Below are 20806 nucleotides of genomic sequence, written 5' to 3'. Positions count from 1 at the left end.
CAATAAGCAGTAGCAAATGGTTATAGTAACTTTGTATTTGACAACTGTGAATAAACTTTGGAGATAACAATTCACTATTTGGCAAAAATCATTGGGGAAATGGGAAAGCAATATGGCAGAAATTAGGTGTAGACCTATATCTTACACCATTTGCTAAGATAAAATGTATACATGACCTAGATATAAAGAGAGAGATTACAAGAAAATGTGAAGAACTTGGAACATATTAGCTATCAGACTTATGGACAGGACAATAATTTATGACTAAGTAAGAGATAGAGAGCAGTACAAAGTGTAAAATGAATAATTTTTACTACATTAAATTTAAAAGGTTTTGAAAAAAGATCAAAAGGAAAGCAGAAAATTGGAGGAAAAAATTTATACACAGATTCAGATAAAGGTTTCATATCTCAAATATAGAAAGAACTTTGTCAAATCTGTAAGAATATGAGTCATCACCTGATTGATAAATGGCTAAAGGATATAAAGGCAATTTTCCAATGAAGAAATTTATAAAATGATTTATAGTCATATGAAAAAAATTCTCTAATTCATTGTTTAGAGAAATGCAAATTTAAATGATCTTGAGATATCATTTTACATCTATCAGCTTGACTTAAATGATTGAAAGGGAAAGTGACAAATGTTGACATGGATGTGGAAAAATTGGGACACTAACTCATTGTTGGTGTAATTGTGGACTGATCCAACCATTTTGGAGAGCAATCTGGAATTATATCCAAAGAGTTACTAAACTACCTATACCCTTTGACTCAGCAATATCATTATTATATTAATTTCCAAGGATTATTAAGGAAAAAAGGAAAAGAACCTATAGTCTAAATATTTATGGGAGCTCTCTTTGTGGTGGTTAAAAACTGGAAACTGAGAGAATGCCCATCAAGTGGGAAATGACTGAACAAATTGTGGTATATGATTATGATGCTATAAGAAGGGATGAGCTTGATGATCTTAGAAAAACATGGGTAGACATGCGACAAAATGAAGACTAAAATCAGCAGAACTAAGAATGCTGTATACAGTTACAGCAATATTGTTTTGAGTACAACTCTGAGTGGCTAGGTAATTTTGATTAATATAAATGCCCAAATTAACTACAAAGGACATATGAAGAAAGATACTATCTGAAACCAGAGAAAGAACTGCTGAATAGAAGAATATATAGAATGGGTTTACACGTATATATGTATGTATGTATACATGCATATACAAAACATATGTATGTATATACATGTTTGTGGCTAATAGTAGCCATCTTGAGGGCAGGGGAGGAAAGAAAAAGGGGAAAAAGAGTTATGTTATAATTTTATTATATATTTAAAATGAATATCAAGGTATATATAATAGATGTGCAGTTTCATGTACAATCATGCTTTTTCTATTCTATGTTATGAACACGCTTGTTTTATTAAGTTCAGAATAAAAAAATAAAAATTTTAGAAAACTGAAAGAAAAGCAATGTATATAGGTCACATGACCAACAAGATAGAGGACTAGATTTTTTTTCTGATTTTCATGACATCTCAGTCCTCAACAAACAGAAATCATGTGTTAAAGAGAAGGCAACTTCAGCTAACTCCATGGTCTAAGACAATAGAACCCAAAATAGAGTTAAAAAAAGAAATTAAATCACCATTGATTAGAGAAATACAAATTAAAACAGCTCTGAGGTACCACCTCACACATATCAGATTGGCTAATATGACAAAAAAGGATGACAAACGTTGGAAAAGATGTGAGAAAATTGAAACATTAGTACATTGTTGTTGGAGTTGTGAACTGATTCAACCACTTGGGAATGCAATTTCAAACTATGCCCAAAGGGCTATAAAATTTTGCATACCCTTTGATCTAGCAATACCATTTAATAGGTCTGTATGCCAAAAGGATCATAAACAAGGGGAAAGGACCCACGTGTATGAAAATATTGATAGCAAATTTTTTTTTGTGGTGGCCAAGAATTGGAAATTGAGGGGATGCCCATCAATTCAGAAATGACTGAATAATTTGTGGTACATGAATAGAATGGAATACTATTGTTCTATAAGAAATGATGAGGCTCAGGGAAAGACGACGACTGTCTCTGTACGCCAGGCTCAGGTCGGTTTCTCTTTCAATAGCTGCCACAGAAATGCCATCCTTGAAGCTGAGTTTGCGAAAGAGGGCTATAAGCTTCCAATAGCTTGGAAAACAGGCACAACCATTGCTGGAGTGATATACAAGGATGGCATAGTCCTTGGAGCAGATACAAAAGCAACAGAAGGAATGGTTGTTGCTGACAAGAACTGATCAAAAATACATTTCATATCTCCTAATGTTTATTGCTGTGGGACTGCAGCGAACACTGACATGACAACTCATGGTCTCTTCCAACCTGGAGCTCCATTCCCTTTCTACCAGACACCTACCCAGAGTTGTTACAGCTAATTGAATGCTTAAGCAGATGCTTTTTATGTATCAAGGTTACACTGGTGCAGCCTTGGTTTTAGGAGGAGTAGATATTACTGGACCTCACCTCTACAGCATCTATCCTCATGGATCAACTGATAAATTGCCTTATGTCACTGTGGGTTCTGGGTCTTTGGCAGCAATGACTGTATTTGAAGATAAATTTAAACCAGACATGGAGGAGGAAGAAGCCAAGACTCTAGTAAGTGACACCATCTCAGCTGGGATCTTCAATGACTTGGGATCTGGGAGCAACATCAATCTCTGTGTTATCAGCAAGTCCAAGTTGGACTTCCTCCATCCATTTGATATTCCCATCAACAAGGGAAGCCGGTTTGGCAGGTACAAGTGTGAGAAAGGGACAACTGCTATTCTTACTGAAAAAGTCACTTCCAGGGCTTGTTCATCAACTCCATCGAGCAGAAGATTTGGGGTTGCCCCAGGTCACCTGATGTAAGACAAATGCATCACTAACAAACAAATGATAATTATGTAGCTAAGAAAAAAAAGAAATGATGAGCAAGCAGATTTCAGGAAAACCTGGAAAGATTTACTCATGTTGAGTAAAGTGAGCAGAACCAGGAGAACATTGTACACAGTAACAGCAACATTGTGTGATGAACAACTTTGATAGACTAAACTCTTCTCAGTAATGCAATGATCTATGACAATTCCAAAAGGCTTATAATAGAAAATGTTATCCACATGAAGAGAAAGAACTATAGAGTATGAATGCAAATCAAAGCATCTTATTCTCTCACTCTCCTTTTTTCTTTCATATGGTTTTTCCTTTTTGTTCTGACTCTTCTTTCACAACATAACTAATGTGGAAATATGTTTAATTTGATTGTACATGTATAGCCTGTATCAGATTGCATGCTAAGGGAGTGGGAAGGAAAGGAAGGGAGAAAAAAATGGAACTCAAAATGTTATAAAAGTGAATGTTGAAAACTGTCTTTGTACATAATTGGGAAAAAATACTATTAAGTGGGGGAAAAAAAATCAAAATTAATATATAAATAAAAGAAGATATAGAGATATAGTAGTCCCATTAAATGAAATAGCATTCACAAAAATAAAAAGAAATTGCTATTCAGCATGCTGCAAAATGTTTCATGTCTTAATGTTCTAAGTATTAATCATAATAGGAGCTATGGGTTATTGTATCATTTTAAGTCTTCATTAGTGGAAACTTGTGAGTCATTTGTGTTTTAAGTATTTCTTTGTGTGGAGGAAATAAATAGCTATCTATAAAAATAAAAAGAGTCAAGATGTCAGAGAAAAGGCAGAAAAATGCCTGAGCTCTTCTCAGTTTCTCTCAAACAACTTTAAATCACTCCTCAAAATGAATTCATGAGGAACAGAACTCACAAAAGAACAGAGTGGAACAATTTTCTAGCCCAAGATAACTTAGAAGGAATACAGAAAAGGTCTGTCTCACTTGGATAGAAGGGGAGCACAGCCCATTGCATTCAGTGGGCAGGCAAGCCAGTCAGAGATCTATGCCCTCAGCACAGATTAGCAACTAAGACCCTTGAAATCCCTGTTTAACAGGCTGGTGGCACAGCAGGCCAGCTTTGAGGCATCCAACACTAATGTAGCAGGTTAGTAGGCACACTTGGAGGCCCCAACACAGCTAGCTAGGCCAGGCCAGGTGACCCAAGTGCAGCAGGTGAGTTAATAGCCCTGCAGGCCCTGGTACAGAAAGCCAGTGACCAGCTCCCTGGAGCCTGGTCAAGGAAGCTTGGGACACACAAGTACCACAGGAGCAGAGCACAACTTTAGAAGTCACAAAATAGGTTGTAAACTGAGAAAAAAAACAAACAAAAAAGCCCTAACCATAGAAAATAACTACAGTGAAAGTGAAGATCAAAACACAAACACAGGAGAGGACAACAATATCAAAATGCCCACATATGAAGCCTCAAAGAAAATATTAATTGGTGTCAGGCTTCAGAAGCCCTCCTAGAAGAGCTAAATAAGTTTTTAAAAATCAAATAAGAAGGGTAGAAGGAAAATTGGGGAAAGAAATGAGAGTTGTACAAGAAAATCATTTTTAAAAAGTGTCAACAGCTTGGAAAAGGAACCACAAAAAAAAAAAAATGGAAAAAGAAAACTACTCCTTAAAATAAAGTTGACCAAATGAAAAAGAAGGTACAAAAAAATCCATTGATAAAAAAACAACTCCTTAACAAAGACATAAATGCTCCCCAATCAGAATGGGTGGGAAATATCTTAAGTGCTTTATTTATTAAAAACACTTGGGCAAGTTTTCTGAAAGTTCCTCAAGGGAGAAGTGAAGGGAGCCAATGCAAATAATAACACCTTGGGGCATCACCCCTACCCCACAAGAGGTTTCTCTCCTGTTATTTTCTTCCTCATCACTGGTTATTTGTCCAGAAATCTCCTACCAAAAAAAAAAAAGAAGAAAACAACTCTTTAAAAACCAAAATTGGCCAAATGGAAAAGGAGGTTCAAAAGCTCACTGAAGAAAATAATTCCTTAGAAATCAGAACCAGGCAAATGAAAGCTAATGACTCCCTATGAAACATCAAGAATCAATTAAACAAAATTAAAAGGATGAAAAAAAAGAAGAAAATATAAAATACTTCACGGAAAGCAACTGACAAATAGATCCAGGAGAAATAATTTAAGAATTATTGGACTACCTAAAAGCCATGATAAAGAAAAGGAGGGCCTGGATAACATCTTTTAAGAAATTATCAAGGAAAACTGCCCTGATATCCTAGAACCAGAGAGTAAAATAGTAATTAAAAGAATCCGCTGATCATCTCCTGGAAGAGATCCCAAAATGATAATTCCTAGGAATATTATAGACAAATTCCAGAATTTGCAGGTCAAAGAGAAAATACTATAAGCGGCCAGAAAGAAACAATTCAAATATCAAGGAATCGTTGTCAGGATTACACAGGATTTAGCAGCTTCTACGTTACAGGATTGGGAGGCTTGGAATGTGATATTCCAGAAAGCAAAGGAGCTTAGATTACAACCAAGAGTCAACTACCTAGAACAACTGAGCATAATAATTTGAGGGTGAGGGGTGGGGCAGGGAAATGGACATTTAGTGAAATAGGGGACTTTCAAATATTCCTGATGAAAAGACCAGAGCAAAACAGAAAATTTGATTTTCGAATGCAAAATTCAAGAGAAACATAAACAGGTAAATGGGAAAGAAAAGCAAATGTTACTCCATAAGTTTAAACTGTATACATCCCTAAATGGGGAGAAGAGACTTATAACTCTTAAGAACTGTATCTCTAGTAGGGCAATTAGAACGAGTATACATAGAGGTATGGATGTAAATTGATTTTGAGGAATGATGTAAAAAATTAAAGTGTGAAAAAGAGGATTGCACTGGGAGAAGAGGGAAGGGAGAGGCAGAATGGGATAAATTATATCACATGAAGAGGCATGACAAGACTTATTACAGTAGAGGGAAAGAAAAGAGTAAACCTTACTTTCATCAGGTATGACTCAAAGAGGGAATATCATACACACTTAATTGGTTACAGAAATCTGTCCTACCCTATACAAAAGTAGGAAGGGAGGGGGACAACAAAAAGGAGAGGGATTATAGAAGGGAAAACATATTGAGGGAGGTGGTGGCCAGAAGCAAAACACTGGTTAGAAGGGACAGGGTGAAAGGACAGAGAAAGAAAAAAAATAATGAACAGGAAAAATAGGATGGAGAGAATTACACAGTAATTCTAACTGTGAATGTAAAATGGACTGAACTCACCCATGAAACAGAAATGAATAGCAAAATGGATTAAAAACCAGAATCATACAATATGTTGTTTATAAGAAACACATTTGAAGCAGAGAGATACACATACATAGAGTAAAGGTAAAAGGCTAGAGCAGAAGCTATTATGCTTCAGCTAAAGTAAAAAAAAAAAAAGGCAGGGGTAACAATCATCTCAGACAAAGCAAAAGCAAAAATAGATCTAATTAAAAGAGACAAAGAAGGAAATGACATCTTGCTAAAATGTACCATAAACAATGAAGTAATATCAATACTAAACATACATGAACCAAATAGTAGAGCAACCAAATTTCTAAAGAAGTTAAAGAAGGAAATAGTAAAATTATGCTAGTGGAGGACTTCAACTTTCTCCTCTCAGAACTAGATAAATCTAGCTACAAAATAAACAAGAAAGAAGTTCAGGAGGTGAATGGAAGTTTAGGAAAGTTAGATATGATTGACTTTTGGAGAAAACTGAGTGGGATAGAAAGGAATATACCTTTTTCTTCACTGTACATAGCACCTTTGCACCAACACAAAAACTGGCTACGCATTAGGGCATAATAAATAACCTCACATTCAAATGCAGAAAGGCAGAAATATTAAATACATCATTTTCAGATCATGATTCAAAAAAAATTACATTTACTAAAGGGCCATGGAAAGGGAGATTAAAAATTAATTAGAAACTAAATAATCTAATCCTAAAGAATGAGCGGATCAAAGAACAAGTCAAAGAAACAATCAATAATTTTATCAAAGAGAATAACATGGGATGCAGCCAAAGCAGCACTTATATCTCTAATTGCTTTCATAAATAAACTAAGAGAAAGGGCAGATCCACGAATTGGGCATGCAACTAAAAAATCTAGAAAAAGAACAAACTTAAAATCCCCAAATAAACACCAAAATAGAAATCCTGATGATCAAAGGAGAGACTAATAAAATTGAAAGTAAGAAACCTAGTGAACTAATAAACAAAACTAGGAGCTGGTTACATGAAACATCAATAAAATAGATGTCATTGATTAATTTGATTAAAAAAGAAATTAGAAGTACCAAAATTAAAAGGGTGAATTCACCACCAATTAAAGCAATAATTAAGAGCTATTTTGTGCAAGTGTATGCCAATAAATATGACAATTTAAATGAGTGGATTATTTATCAAAAAGTATATAAATTGTCCAGATTAACAGAAAGGGAAATAGAATACTTAAATAAACCAACCTTAGAAAAAGAAATTGAACAAACCATCAATGAACTCCCTAAGGAAAAAAAAAATCCCCAGTGCTAGATGGATTTACAAGTTAGTTCTACCAAACATTTACAGAACAATTAACTCCTATAGTACATAAACTATTTAGGAAAATAGGCAAAGAAGGAATCCTACCAAATTCCTCTTATGACACAAATATGGTTCTGATACATAACCAGGAAGAGCCAAACAGAAAAAGAAAACTATAGACCAATTTCTCTAATGAATGTTGATAAAAAAATTTTAAATAAGTGGTAGATCAGTGGAACAAATGAGGTATGCAAGACACAGTAGTCAATGACTATAGTAATCTACTATTTGAGAAATCCAAAGACTCTAGCTTCTGGAATAAGAACTCACTATTTAACATAACCTGCTGGGAAAATGGAAAATAGTATGTCAGAAACTAGGCATAGATGAACGTCTCATACCCTATACCAAAATAAAGTCAAAATGGGTCCATGGTTTAGATATAAAGGCTGATACTGTAAGCAAACTAGGGGAGCAAGGAATAGTTTACCTGCCAGATCTATAGAGAAGAGAAGAATTTATGACCAAACAAAAGATAAAGAACATTATGAAATACAAAATGGATGATTTTGATTACATTTAATGGACAAATCTGTGCACAAACAAAACCAGTGCAACCAAGATTAAAAGAGAAGTAGAAAGCTGGGAAACAATTTTTACAGCCAACGTCTCTGATAAAGCCCTCATTTCTAAAGTATTTAGATAACTGAGTCCATTTTATAAGAAATACGAGTCATTCTCCAATTTGTAAATGGTTAAGAGATATGAACAGGCAGTTTCCGATGAAGAAGTTAAAACTATCTATAGTCACATGAAAAAATGCTTAAGAGCACCAGCCCTGAATTCAGGAAGATCTGAGTTCAAATCCATTTTCAGACTTGACACTAACCAGCTGTGTGATCCTGGGAAAGTGACTTAATCCTGATTGCCTCACCAAAAAAAAAAAAAAAGTTTTAAATCACTATTGATTAGGGAAATGCAAATCAAAACAATGAGGTACCACATCACACCTATCAGATTGATAAATATGATAAAATAGGAAAATGATAAATGTTGGAGAAGATGTAGGAAAATTGGAACACTGATAGGTGTTCCACCAACAATAGTTGGTGGAGTTGTGAACTGACCCAACCATTCTGAAGGGAAATTTGGAACTATGCCCAAAGGGATATAAAACTGTGCAAGCCCTTTGATCCAGCAATACCACTTCTAGGGCTATATCCCAAAAGATTACAAAAATGGAGAAAGGACCTACATGAACAAAAATATTTATAGCACCTCTTTTTGTGGCAGTAAAGAATTGAGGGGACATCCATCAGATGGAGAATGACTGAACAAGTTGTGCTATATGAATGAAATGGAATACTATTGTTCTATAAGAAATGATGAGCATACAGACTTCAGAAAACCTGGAAAGACGTATATGAATTGATGCTGAGTGAAGTGAGAGAACCAGGAGAACATTGTATACAGTAACAGCCATACTAGGTGATGATTAACTTTGATAGACTTAACTTTTCTCAGTAATGCAAGGATCTAAAACAACTCCAAAAGTCTCATGATGGAAAATGCTGTCTACATCTAGAGAAAGACCTGTGGAGTCTGAATGAAGATGGAAGCATACTATTTCCTCTCCTTTCCTTTTGTTTGTTTTGTCTCTTCTTTCTCGTGGTTCCTCTTATTAGTTCTAATTCTTCTTTACACCATGATTAATGTGAAAATATGGTTAATATGAATGTAGAAGTAGAGCCTATATCAGATTGTATGCCGTCTTAGGGAGGGGGGAGGAGAGGGAGGAGAATAAAATTGAAAAATCAAAATCTTATGGAAGTGAATGTTGAAAATTAAAAATAAATAAATTATTTTTTAAAAAGACACAGCTTAAAAAAAGAAAAAAATTAAATAAAATACTAGCAAGCAATACATCACCAGGGTCATACACTATGACCAGATGAGATTTATACCAGGAATGCAGGGCTGATTCAATATTGGGAAAACCATCAGCATAATTGACCATATCAGTAACAAAATTAGTAACAAAACAAATCATGTGATTATCTCAATAGATATAGAAAAAGCTTTTGACAAAATACAACACCCATTAAATTAAATTTAATTAAAACCCATTAAATATAATACGTATTAAAACATTGGAGAGCATAGCAATAAATGGAGCTTTCCCTTAAATGATAAGAAGTATGTATCTAAAATCATCAGCAAGTATTATCTGTAATGGTGATAAACTAGAAGTCTTCCCAATAAGCTCATGGGTGAATCAAGTATGCCCATTATCCCCACTTTTATTCAATATTATACCAGAAATGTTAGCTATAGCAATAGGAGAAGAAAAAGAAGATGAAGGAATTAGAATTGGCAATGAGGAAAAAAAAAACTATCACTCTTAGCTGATGATATGATGGTACATTTAGAGAATCCTAAAGAATCAACTAAAAAACTACTTGAAATAATTAACAACTTTAGCAATTGTAGGATACAAAATAAGCTCACATAAATTATCAGCATATGACCACATAAATTATCAGCATATGACCAACAAAGCCCAGCAGCAAAAGATAGAAAGAGAAATTCCATTTGTAATTGTAGACAATATAAAATGCATGGGAATCTACGTGCCAAGAAAAATCCAGGAAATATATGAACACTATTGCTGCGGTCCTGCTGCGGGGGCTGCCAATTGTGAATGCTGAGAAATCGTGAAGGAAGAAAAGACACAGGCCAGGTGGGGAGTATAAAGAACAGCTCTCATTTATTATTCTGAGAGTAAGGGTTTATATAGTCTTTTACAGATAAGCAAGCAGGGTTATTCCCATGAGAACATTTGTAGTTTACTTCTTTTACTTCCTAATCTTAGTTCCTCCGGCAAGACAACCTAGGGGTGAACAGGCTGGGTCAGGATTTTCTCATCTTTGCATATCAGGAGTGGTATGATGAGCCAATTATCCTGAAAATATCAGCCCTCATGCTAGTACAAGTCTCAAGTAAAACCTGGACAGTACCTCACATTCTGGACTCCATCAGTACTGGTCCTTTATACACTATTGCAAAATTTCACACAAATAAAGTAAGATCTAATCAATTGAAAAATATCAATTACTCATGGGTTAGCGAAGTCCATGTAATGAAAATGGCAATTCTACCTAAATTAATTTACTTATTCAGTGCCCTACCAATCCAACTACCAAAAAGAACCTATTTTATAGAGCTATAAAAATAATAACCAAATTCATCTGGTAGAACAAAAGGTCAAGAATAATATGGGAATTAATTGGGGGGAAGCAAAAGAAGGTTTTAAACTATATTATGAAGTAACTATCATGAAAACTATCTGATATTGGCTAAGAAAGAGAGTGGTGGATCAGTGGAATAGATTCAGCACACAAGACACCATGAATAACCACAGTAATCTAGTGTTTGATAAATCCAAAGACTCCAGCTACTGGGGTAAGAACTCACTCTCTGACAAAAATTTAACAATGGGAACACTGGAAAACAATATGTCAGGGGTGGAGTTAAGATGGTGGAGTAAAAGCAGGAACTTGCTTGAACTCTCCCCCAAAGCCCTCCAAATACCTGTAAAAAATTACTCTTGACAAATTCTAGAGCTACAGAACCCATAAAATGACAGAATGAAACAAATCTCCAGTCCAAGACAACTGGGAAAGTTGACAGGAAGGGTATATCACACAGGGTAAGGAGCAGAACCTAGTCTGACATGGTACAGACAGGTCACAGCAAGCCCCAGGGGACTGAATCACTGGCAACTGTGGCAGTTTTCAGACTTATCAACCCACAAATGCCAAAGACTGCATAGAAAGTAAGTGGTAAAACTCTGTGGAACCTGGGTGGAAGAGGAGTGCATGGTCTGGCCAGGGTCTGACCAGAGTGGGGGTTGGTGGTGGTGGTGGTGGTGGTAGTGGTGGCTGTGGCAGCAGCAGTGGCTGTGGCAGCAGCAGTGGCTGCTTCCAGAGCTCTGGGCCCACAGACAGAGGGGGATCCAGTGACTGAAGCCTGGGACAGTATACCCACTCCCAACAGAAGCAGAGTCTTATCTTGACAAAGAGTTAGAAAGTCAAGTATTTGGCAGGAAAGATGTGTAAACAGCATTAAAAAAACTCAGACTATAGAATCTTACTTTAGTGACAAAGAAGATCAAAACATACAACTGGAAGAAGACAACAAAGTCAAAGTTCCTACATCAAAAGCCTCAATTTGTCACAGGCTATGGAAGAGCTCAAAAAGGATTTTGAAAATCAAGTAAGAGAAGCAGAGGAAAAATTAGGAAGATAAATGAGAGTGATGGAAGAAAATCATGAAAAACAAGTCAACAGTTTGCTAAAGGGGACCCAAAAAATATTGAAGAAAATAGCACCTTAAAAAATAGACCAACCTATATGGCAAAAAAGGTCTAAAGAGCCAATGAGGAAAAGAATGCCTTAAAAAGCAGAATTGACCAAATGGAAAAGGAGATCCGAAACTCACTGAAGAAAATAATTCCTTCAAAATTAGAATGGAGTAAATAAAAGCTAATGACTTTATGAGAAATCAATAAATTATAAAACAGAACCAGAAGAATGAAAAAATAGAAAACAGTGAAATATCTCATTGGAGAAACCACTGGCCTGGAAAAGAGATCCAGGAAAGAATTTTAAAATTATTGGACTACCTGAAAGCCATGATCAAAAAAGAACCTAGACATCATCTTTCAAGAAATTATCAAGAAAAACTGCCCTGAGATTCTATAAGCAGAGGGTAAAATAGAACAGAAAGAATTTACCAATTGCCTCTTGAAAGAGACCCCAAAAAGAAAACTCCTAGGAATATTGTAGCCAAATTCCAGAATTCCCAGGCCAAGGAGAAAATATTGCAAGCAACCACAAAAAAACAATTCAAGTATTGTGGAAATCGAATCAGGATAACATAAGATCTAGCAGCTTCAACATTAAGGGATTGAAGGGCTTGGAATATGATATTCCAGAAGTCAGAGTTGCTAGGATTAAAACCAAGAATCACCTACCCAGCAAAACTGAGTATAATCCTTCAGGGAAAAAATGGGCATTCAACAAAATAGAGGACTTTCAATCACTCTTGCTGAAAAGACTACATCTGAATAGAAAATTTGACTTTCAAATACAACACTCAAGAGAAGCTTGAAAAGGTAAACAGGAAAGAGAAATCATAAGAGACTTATTAAAGTTGAACTATTTACATTCCTATATGGAAAGATGATATCTGTAACTCATGAGACCTTTCTCTATATTAGGGTTGTTAGAGGAAATAGACAGACAGACAGACAGACAGACAGACAGACAGACAGACAGACAGACAGACAGATAGATAGATAGATAGATAGATAGATAGATGGATAGATAGAGAGCACATAGTAAGTTAAATATGAAGGGATGATATCTAAAAAATAAAATGAAAGGGTGAGAGAAGAATATATTGGGAAAAGGAGAAAGGGAGACATAGAATGGGGTAAATTATCTCACATAAAAGAGGCAAGAAAAAGGTTTTACAATGGAAGGAAAGAGGGGGGAGGTATAAAAACAAGGACCCCAATATATATAGGAGGGCCTGCTATCACAGGTTCTTTGATCTGCTTTTATAGTTACCAGAGAGAGAAGCACCAACATCTAGGTTTTCAAAGAAGGTGGGAGGAGGAGGGGGAGACTTCCTAGAGGCTGGCCAGAGTCTTGTCTGGCCAAACAGAAACTTCCAAAGAGTACGCTCCAAAGTAAAACCTCATCTCAGAGTATCTATACATTTTTCACTGCTAGAGCACATCACAACCCTCAAGAACCAGTGCCTCATTAATAAAACGTATGGGCCTTCCTACAAATCTTCCTTAATCGAACTTCCCTTAATGTCAGGCCCATTAATGAGTGGGGAAGATATTCTTTAATCTCATTAGCATTACAGGAGATGAGAAGGAATGAGTGAACTTTACTCTCAATAGATTTAGCTTGAGGAGGGAATAACATACACAGGGAAGAGGAGGGGGGGGGTGGGGGGGGTGGGGGGGGTGGGGGGGGGTGGGGGTGATCGAAGGGAGGGTAGATTGAGGAAGGGTGTAGTCAGAAGCAAACACTTTAGAAAAGGGACAGGTTCAAAGGAGAAAATAGAATAAGTGGCAGGGGAAGGGGGGCAGATTGTTGTTATTGCTGCGCTCTTCCTTCGTTGCCATCAGAGAAATGATGACATGACTTGCACTTGACTTTGTTTTGAGTGAGGGAGGGCTGTGCAGGTCACCAGCCTCACTTCTCCTCCAGAGCCATCTGAATTCAGTGACCAGATACTCATCAGGATGACTGGAGATGACCCAAGATGCACTGGGAGACCTTGGTCCCTTTAGGCCAAAGATCTATTCAGGTATTCACTTCGGGTGAGATAACACTCATTCATTGAATAGATCTGTTTAATAAGTAGCCAGGGGTTGGTCCCTTTAATGAGGCAAAGAATAATGAAGACATCAGCCTGGGAGGGAAACAGCAGAAGTTATTATTGATAGTCACTCTGAAGCCAGGGGGAAAAGGAAGGGGAAGGGAAAGGGGAAGGAGAAGGGAAAGGGGAAGGGAAAGGGAAAAGAAAGGAAAAATAAAGGAATCTAGTCAGTTAAAACCCAGGTTAACTGGGCATCTTCTGGCCATCCAAATTTACCTTCCAGATAGGATGGAGAGAAATATAGCCTTTCAAAATATGACTATTATGGAAGCATTTTGCCTAACTACACATGTATTACCTACATTGAATTGCTTGGCTTCTTAATGAGGTTGGGGAAGGAAGAAGGGAGGGAATTTGGAACTCAAAGTTTTAAAAACAAATGTTAAAAAAAATTGTTTTTATTGCATCTGGGAAATGATATACAGGCAATGGGGTATAGAAATCTATCTTGCCCTTCAAGAAATTAAAGGAGAAGAGGATTACAGGGGGTTATGATAAAAGGGAGAGCAGAATTGGGGAAGGACTCATCAGAATGCATGCCACCTGGGGGAAGGGAAGGGGATAGATGAGGAGAAAATTTGGAATGCAGAATCTTGTGGAAATGAATTTTGAAAACTAAAAATAAACATATTAATAAAACAAATAAAAAAAGAAAATACTATGGCAAAAACTGGATATGGACCAACAACTTACACCATATACCATGATAAGATCAAAATGGGTATATGATTTAGACATAAAAGTTGATACCACAAGCAAATTAGAAAAGCAAGGAATGGTTTACCTGTCACATCAATGGAAAAGGGAAGAATTTTTGACCAAATAAAGAGATAGAGAGCAATACATGATATAAAATGTTTAACTTTGAATATACTAAATTAAAAAAGTTTTGCAGAAACAAAATGATGCAACCAAGATTAGAAAGAAAGCAGAAAACTGGCAAATAATTTACAGCAAGTTGCTCTGATAAAGGCCTATTTCTCAAACACATGGAGAAGTGAGTCAAATTTATAAGAATACAAGTCACTGTCTAGTTGATAAATAATCAAAGGATATGAACAGGCAGTTTTCAGATGAAAAAAATTGCTCTAAATCACTGTAGATTAGAGAAATGCAAATTAAAACAACTCTGAGGTACTACCTCACAACTATCAGACTGGCTAATATGATAGAAAAGGAAAATGATAAATGTTGTAAAGGATGTGAGAAAATTGAAACACTAATGCAATGTTGTTAGACTTGTGATCGAACAACTCTGGAGAGCAATTTGGAACTGTGCCCAAAGGGTAATCAAACTTTGATCTTGCAATACCACTATTAAGCCTATGTTTCAAAGAGATCATAAAACAGGGAAAAAGTATCTACATGCACAAAAATATTCATAGCATTTCTTTTTGTCATGGCATAGAATTGCAAGTTGAGGAAATATCCATTAACTGAGGAATGGCTGAAAAAATTATGGTATATGAATGCAATAGAATACTATTGTGCTGTAAGAAATTATGAGCAGGCAGATTTAAAAAAAAAAAACACCTGGAAAGATTTACATGAACTAATGCAAAATGAAATGAGCAGAACCAGGAGAACATTGTACACAGTAACTGCAACATCGTGTAATGATTAACTATGAATAACTTAGCTCTTCTCAGCAATACAGTGATCCAAGACAAGTACAAAAACTCATCATGGAAAATGCTATCCACATACAGAGAAAGAACTAATGGAATCTGAATGCAAATCAAAGCATACCATTTTCACTTTATTTTTCTGGTTTTTTTCCCCTTTTGGTCTATTTCTTCTTTCACAACATGACTAACATGAATATGTTTTACATAACTGCACATATATAACCTATATTAAATTACCATTTTAGGGAGAAGTAGGGGAGGAAGAGAAGGAGAAAAACTCAGAACTCAAAATTTTTTTTAAGTGAATGTTAAAAATTGTCTTTACATGTAATTGGAAAGAATAATTTTTTAAAAAAAACTTTCATTGTCTAATACCAAATACAAACTCACTCAGCACCCGTTCCCTCTCTGCAGACCATGCTATAAACAACAAAGCTGCACTACGCAATCCAACCCATTAGTTTACAACAAAAACTTAAGTCTCACACTGTAGTCTCTTCTCTCTGATTCCTGTGCTGTGAAGATCCAAACTGTAGAAATTTGCTGAGGCTTTGAATGCCAGTGCTACAGCAACATTCTGTGGTATAAAAAATTTTTGGAGGAGAGTGAAGGAACAGAGGGAAAGGGGAAGGACATGTAAATATATTTATAATTACATGAAGAAATGCTCCAAATAATCAATGTTAAGAGAAATTAAACTAAAGCAAAAGAATGTTGAAATTGAAAAGAAAGATCAAAAAACATTTATTTTTTATTTTTGGAAAGAACTTTATCCAGTAGCAACTAGAGACTTTTGATCCAATTGAGATTGTTGCCTTTAGAAGGAATATTGACTGTAAAATTCTCAGGAAGGACACAAAACAAACTGTCTTATTAATGTTTGTGGCCCACAATCTGGTATATTCACATAATACATTTTTTTTTCCTGTATTTGACATCATTTACTCCAATATCTAAGAGTTGGTAGGGGTGGGAATTCTGAAAACTAGGTTGGAAAAATATATGTAGTAATTAAAATACATAGCTGGTAATTTTTGGTCCCTTCCATGAATTAAATACATTATAATTATTCCCCAACTTTTCTTCCAGTATGGGTGTTACTGAATGAAATTGATCTTGGATCAATTAGACTGAAAAATCTACCAGAATGAAATATTGCTTTCTATTGAGAAAATCACTTAGGAAAGGAAAATTTCTATCTTAGGAAATAAAGCCATAATGTCCTCTCTTAAGACTTAGATAATGGGGAAATTGGATAGATTCCTGAAGTCAAATGGTTTGAACTCAATGGATTTTCTGTGTATTTTTTTCAACAGGATAATTCCAATCTCAAGGAAAGCAATATTGTGGCAGAGCAACAAGACAAAATTCTCATTCAATTTTTTGAGGACTTTCATCGAAATAGCCAGCTGTGACTTTTACTTCATTTCAGATTGCAACCCAAAGAATGAATCATGTAAACTCTGAATGAACTGATACAATATAATCTAACAGAATACATGAGTATGAATAGTGTTTTGAGACATACCTTGAAAAGCATATTTTTTCCTAGATTCTGCATGGTTTACTGATATTTGTTCATTATTACAACTAAGTGAGAGGACTATTCTCTTTCCATCAACAAAAATAAAATCTTAACTTCTGTGAGATTGCTGCCTCTATATGGATTCCTGAAAGCCCAGCAAATCAAACACAGTGCTTTTCATATGGAAAAATATAAAGACCTAGCTACCTAGTACCTTGCTATAGTAAAATAGCTAGCCTGGAGCACTCCAGTTTTATTCCAGTTGAGTTTTCATTGTTATGAATATTTGGGTTAGGCTAATTAAATTAGAGGGACATTATAACTGTTTAGCAGGATAACTCTCATTTAGTTTTTTGAAAACCTCTATCTTATATCCAGCAGACATCTCAATTTCCAATTCTTTGACAGCAGAAAAAGAGCTACTATAAATCTTTTTTGTACATATAGATCCTTTTCCTGTTTTTTTAAAAATTTCTTTGGGATACAGACTTAGTAGTGATATTTCTGGGTCAAATGGTATGCATGGTTTTTATAGTCCTTTGGGCATAGTTCCAAATATCTCACCAGATGAATCAGTTCACAATTCCACTAATAATGCTTTAAGTATTCCAATTTCCCCACATTCTCTTCAACACTTACCATTTTCCTTTTCTGTCATGTGTGACAATTTAGAAGGTCCAAGAGAGATAGTTTATTTGTAAGTCCAGCATGTTATTAATAAAAGGATGGTCATCACAGTTTATATACCCTTTGAAGAGCTTATGATATGACAAGGTAGCATGGAGCCCCAAGGAGGGACTGAGAGTGACATTATGTCACCCTTGGACAGAGAGACTTATCTCTATATTCAGACCACCCCTAGCCTTGGGCATTCTATTCGAAGACTGTGTCTCCCCCAAGTTTGAGAACAACACAATGGCTATTCCACTAATGTTCAGTCTCATTATCAGCAATATCCTTCAAAAGACTGAACTTTTAAAAATCAGGACTTTGGAAGAAGGGAAAACTCTGAATCTCCCCAAATTGTTCGTTATTAATAAAAATTTCTCTCACATGTTAGCCAATGTGACAGTGTGTGCTTTTAAAATTTGTTTTAATGTATATTTCTCTAACCAATAGTGATTTAGATCTTTTTTTCATATGACTATAGATAACTTTGATTTCCTCATCTGAAAACTGCCTTTTCAGATCTTTTACCATTTATCAACTGGGGAACAACTTGTATTCTCATAAATTTAACTTAGTTCTCTAAGTATTTGAAAAACAAAGCCTTTCAACAGAGAAATTTTCAGTGAAACTTTAAGTTATGGATTATTATTATGTATTTCCTTCCATCATACTTTTCCCATTTATCCTTCTCTCTCTATTTCTCTTTTTTACCCTGTCCACCCTCATTGGTATTTTGTTTCTGACCACTACCTCCCCTAATCTACTCTCCCTTTTATCTTATTCTCTTACCCTCATTCTCCGTAGGGTAAGACAGATTTCTATACCCAACTGAGTGTGTGTGTTATTTCCTTTTTAAGTCAATTCCAATGAGAGTTTGGTTCAAGTGTTGTCTCCATCCCCAAGGGGCAACTAGGTGGCACAGTGGATAGAGCACCAGTGCAGGAGTCAGGAGGACCTGAGTTCAACTCTCACCTTAGACACTTGACACTTACTAGCTGTGTGACCTTGGGCAAGTCACTTAATCCCAATTGCCTCATCCTGGGTCATCTCCAGTCATCCTGATGAATATCTGGTCACTGGATCCAGATGGCTCTGGAGGAGAAGTGAGGCTGGTGACCTGCACAGCCCTCCCTCACTCAAAACAAAGTCAAGTGCAAGTCATGTCATCATTTGTCTGATGGCATGGCCTTCTTTGGCAACAAAGGATGAACACACTCTAAACACACTCTATCTCCACCTTCCCCTCTACTGTGAAAGCTCTTTTGAATCTATTTTATGTGTGATCATTTACCCCATTCTACTTTTTTTCTCCCAGTTCAATTCTCTTTCTCACTCTATTTTTTTTTTTTTTTTTGGATATTGCACTCTTTAATCTTTTTTGGATATCACATCATAGTCAACCCTCGTCCTTTGTGTATACTCCTTCTAACCATTCTAATAATGATAAAGTTCTTAGGAGTTAAAAATATCATTTTAGGAATAAAAGCAAATGTTTTTTTTTCCTGTTTACCTTTTTATGGTTCACTTGTGTCTTGTATTTGAAAGTCAAATTTTCTATCCAGCTCCAGTCTTTTCATTTGGAATCTCTGAAAGTCCTCTGTTTCAATAAATATCCATCTTTTCCCCTGAAGGATTCAATACTCAATTTTGCTGGGTAGGTGATTTTTGGTTGTAATCCTAGTTCCTTTGCCCTCCACAATATCATATGCTAAACTCTCTAATCCTTTTATGTAGAAGCTGCTAAATTTTGTGTTATCCTGACTATGGCTCCATAATATTTAATTATTCCTTTCTGGCTGTTTATAATATTTCCTCTTTGACCTGGCAGTTAATTTTGGGATCTCTTTCAGAAGGATTCTTTCAATTTCTATTTTACCCTAGGGTTCTAGGATATCAGGACAATTTTCCTTGGTAATTTCTTGAAATGTGATGTCTAGGTCCCCCCCCCCCCCCACCTTTTATTTTTGGTCCTGGATTTCAGATAGACCAATAATTCTTAAATTACCTCTCCTGGATCTATTTTCCAGGTCACTTGTTTCCTCAGTGAGATAGTTCATATTTTATTCTATTTTTTCATTCTTTTAATTTTGTTTTATTGTTTCTTGATGTCTCCTGGAGTCATTAGCTTCCACTTGCCCAATTAAAATTTTAAAGAAATTATTTTAATTTTATAAATTTTATATTTTATAACATAATCAATAGTTATATATAAAATAACCATAAAATATATTTTTATAATTTAGAGTATAATTTAATACCTATAAATTTATTAATAATTGATTATTTTAAGAAATTATTTCTTCACTTAACTTTTTGTACCTCTTTTTCAATTTAGTCAACGTTGCTTTTTAAGGATTTTCTCAGTGGATTTTTGTGCATCACTCTCATTTCTTTTTCCAATTTTTCCTCTACTTCTTTTGATTTTTAAAATCCTTTTTGAGCTCTTCCAGGACTTTTTTGTTCATGAAACCAATTCCCATTTTTTTTGAGGCTTTGCATATAGCTGTTTTGACATTGTTGTCATCTTAGTTTATGTTTTGATCCTCCCTGTCATCATATCTCTCTATGGTCAGATTCTTTTTTTATTGTTTGCTCATTTTTCCAGACTATTTATTGACTTTTAACTTTATATTGCCATATTTTTCTTGCAGGGTTTCCAATATTCCTACTAAAAGCAGCAAATGATCATTTAGAAGTCTCCTGTGGCAACTGGATAAAGGTCTTTTAAGGAATTAATGGGATTTTAAGCCTCATTCCCTCTAACTAGTTGAAGTGGGAGAACTAGAATACTCCTTTCTCTCCATGATCACTTCCAGGTTCTCCCCTTCCCACTATCACTTCAACATACATCCTCTCTTAAAGACTCTAACCACATTTCCTCAATTTAGTCATTTCTCATAACTTACCCTTGCCCTGAACTTCTTCTTCTGCTCACCCCAAGATGACTGGTATCTTAGACTTTCCTATCATTCACAAATACACCATTTCTGGTCTTATGTTCT

General features: G+C 35.4%; 1 pseudogene; it reads left to right on the top strand.

Moving 5' to 3' along the window:
- Positions 1–2037: 2037 nt before the first annotated feature.
- LOC140507990 (proteasome subunit beta type-7-like) lies at positions 2038–2941 on the top strand (annotated as a pseudogene).
- The last annotated feature ends 17865 nt before the right edge of the window (positions 2942–20806 follow it).

The sequence above is a fragment of the Notamacropus eugenii genome, chromosome 5 (genome assembly GCF_028372415.1).
Source record: "Notamacropus eugenii isolate mMacEug1 chromosome 5, mMacEug1.pri_v2, whole genome shotgun sequence".
NCBI lineage: Eukaryota > Metazoa > Chordata > Mammalia > Diprotodontia > Macropodidae > Notamacropus > Notamacropus eugenii.
This window is presented reverse-complemented; position numbering and strand designations above follow the sequence as displayed.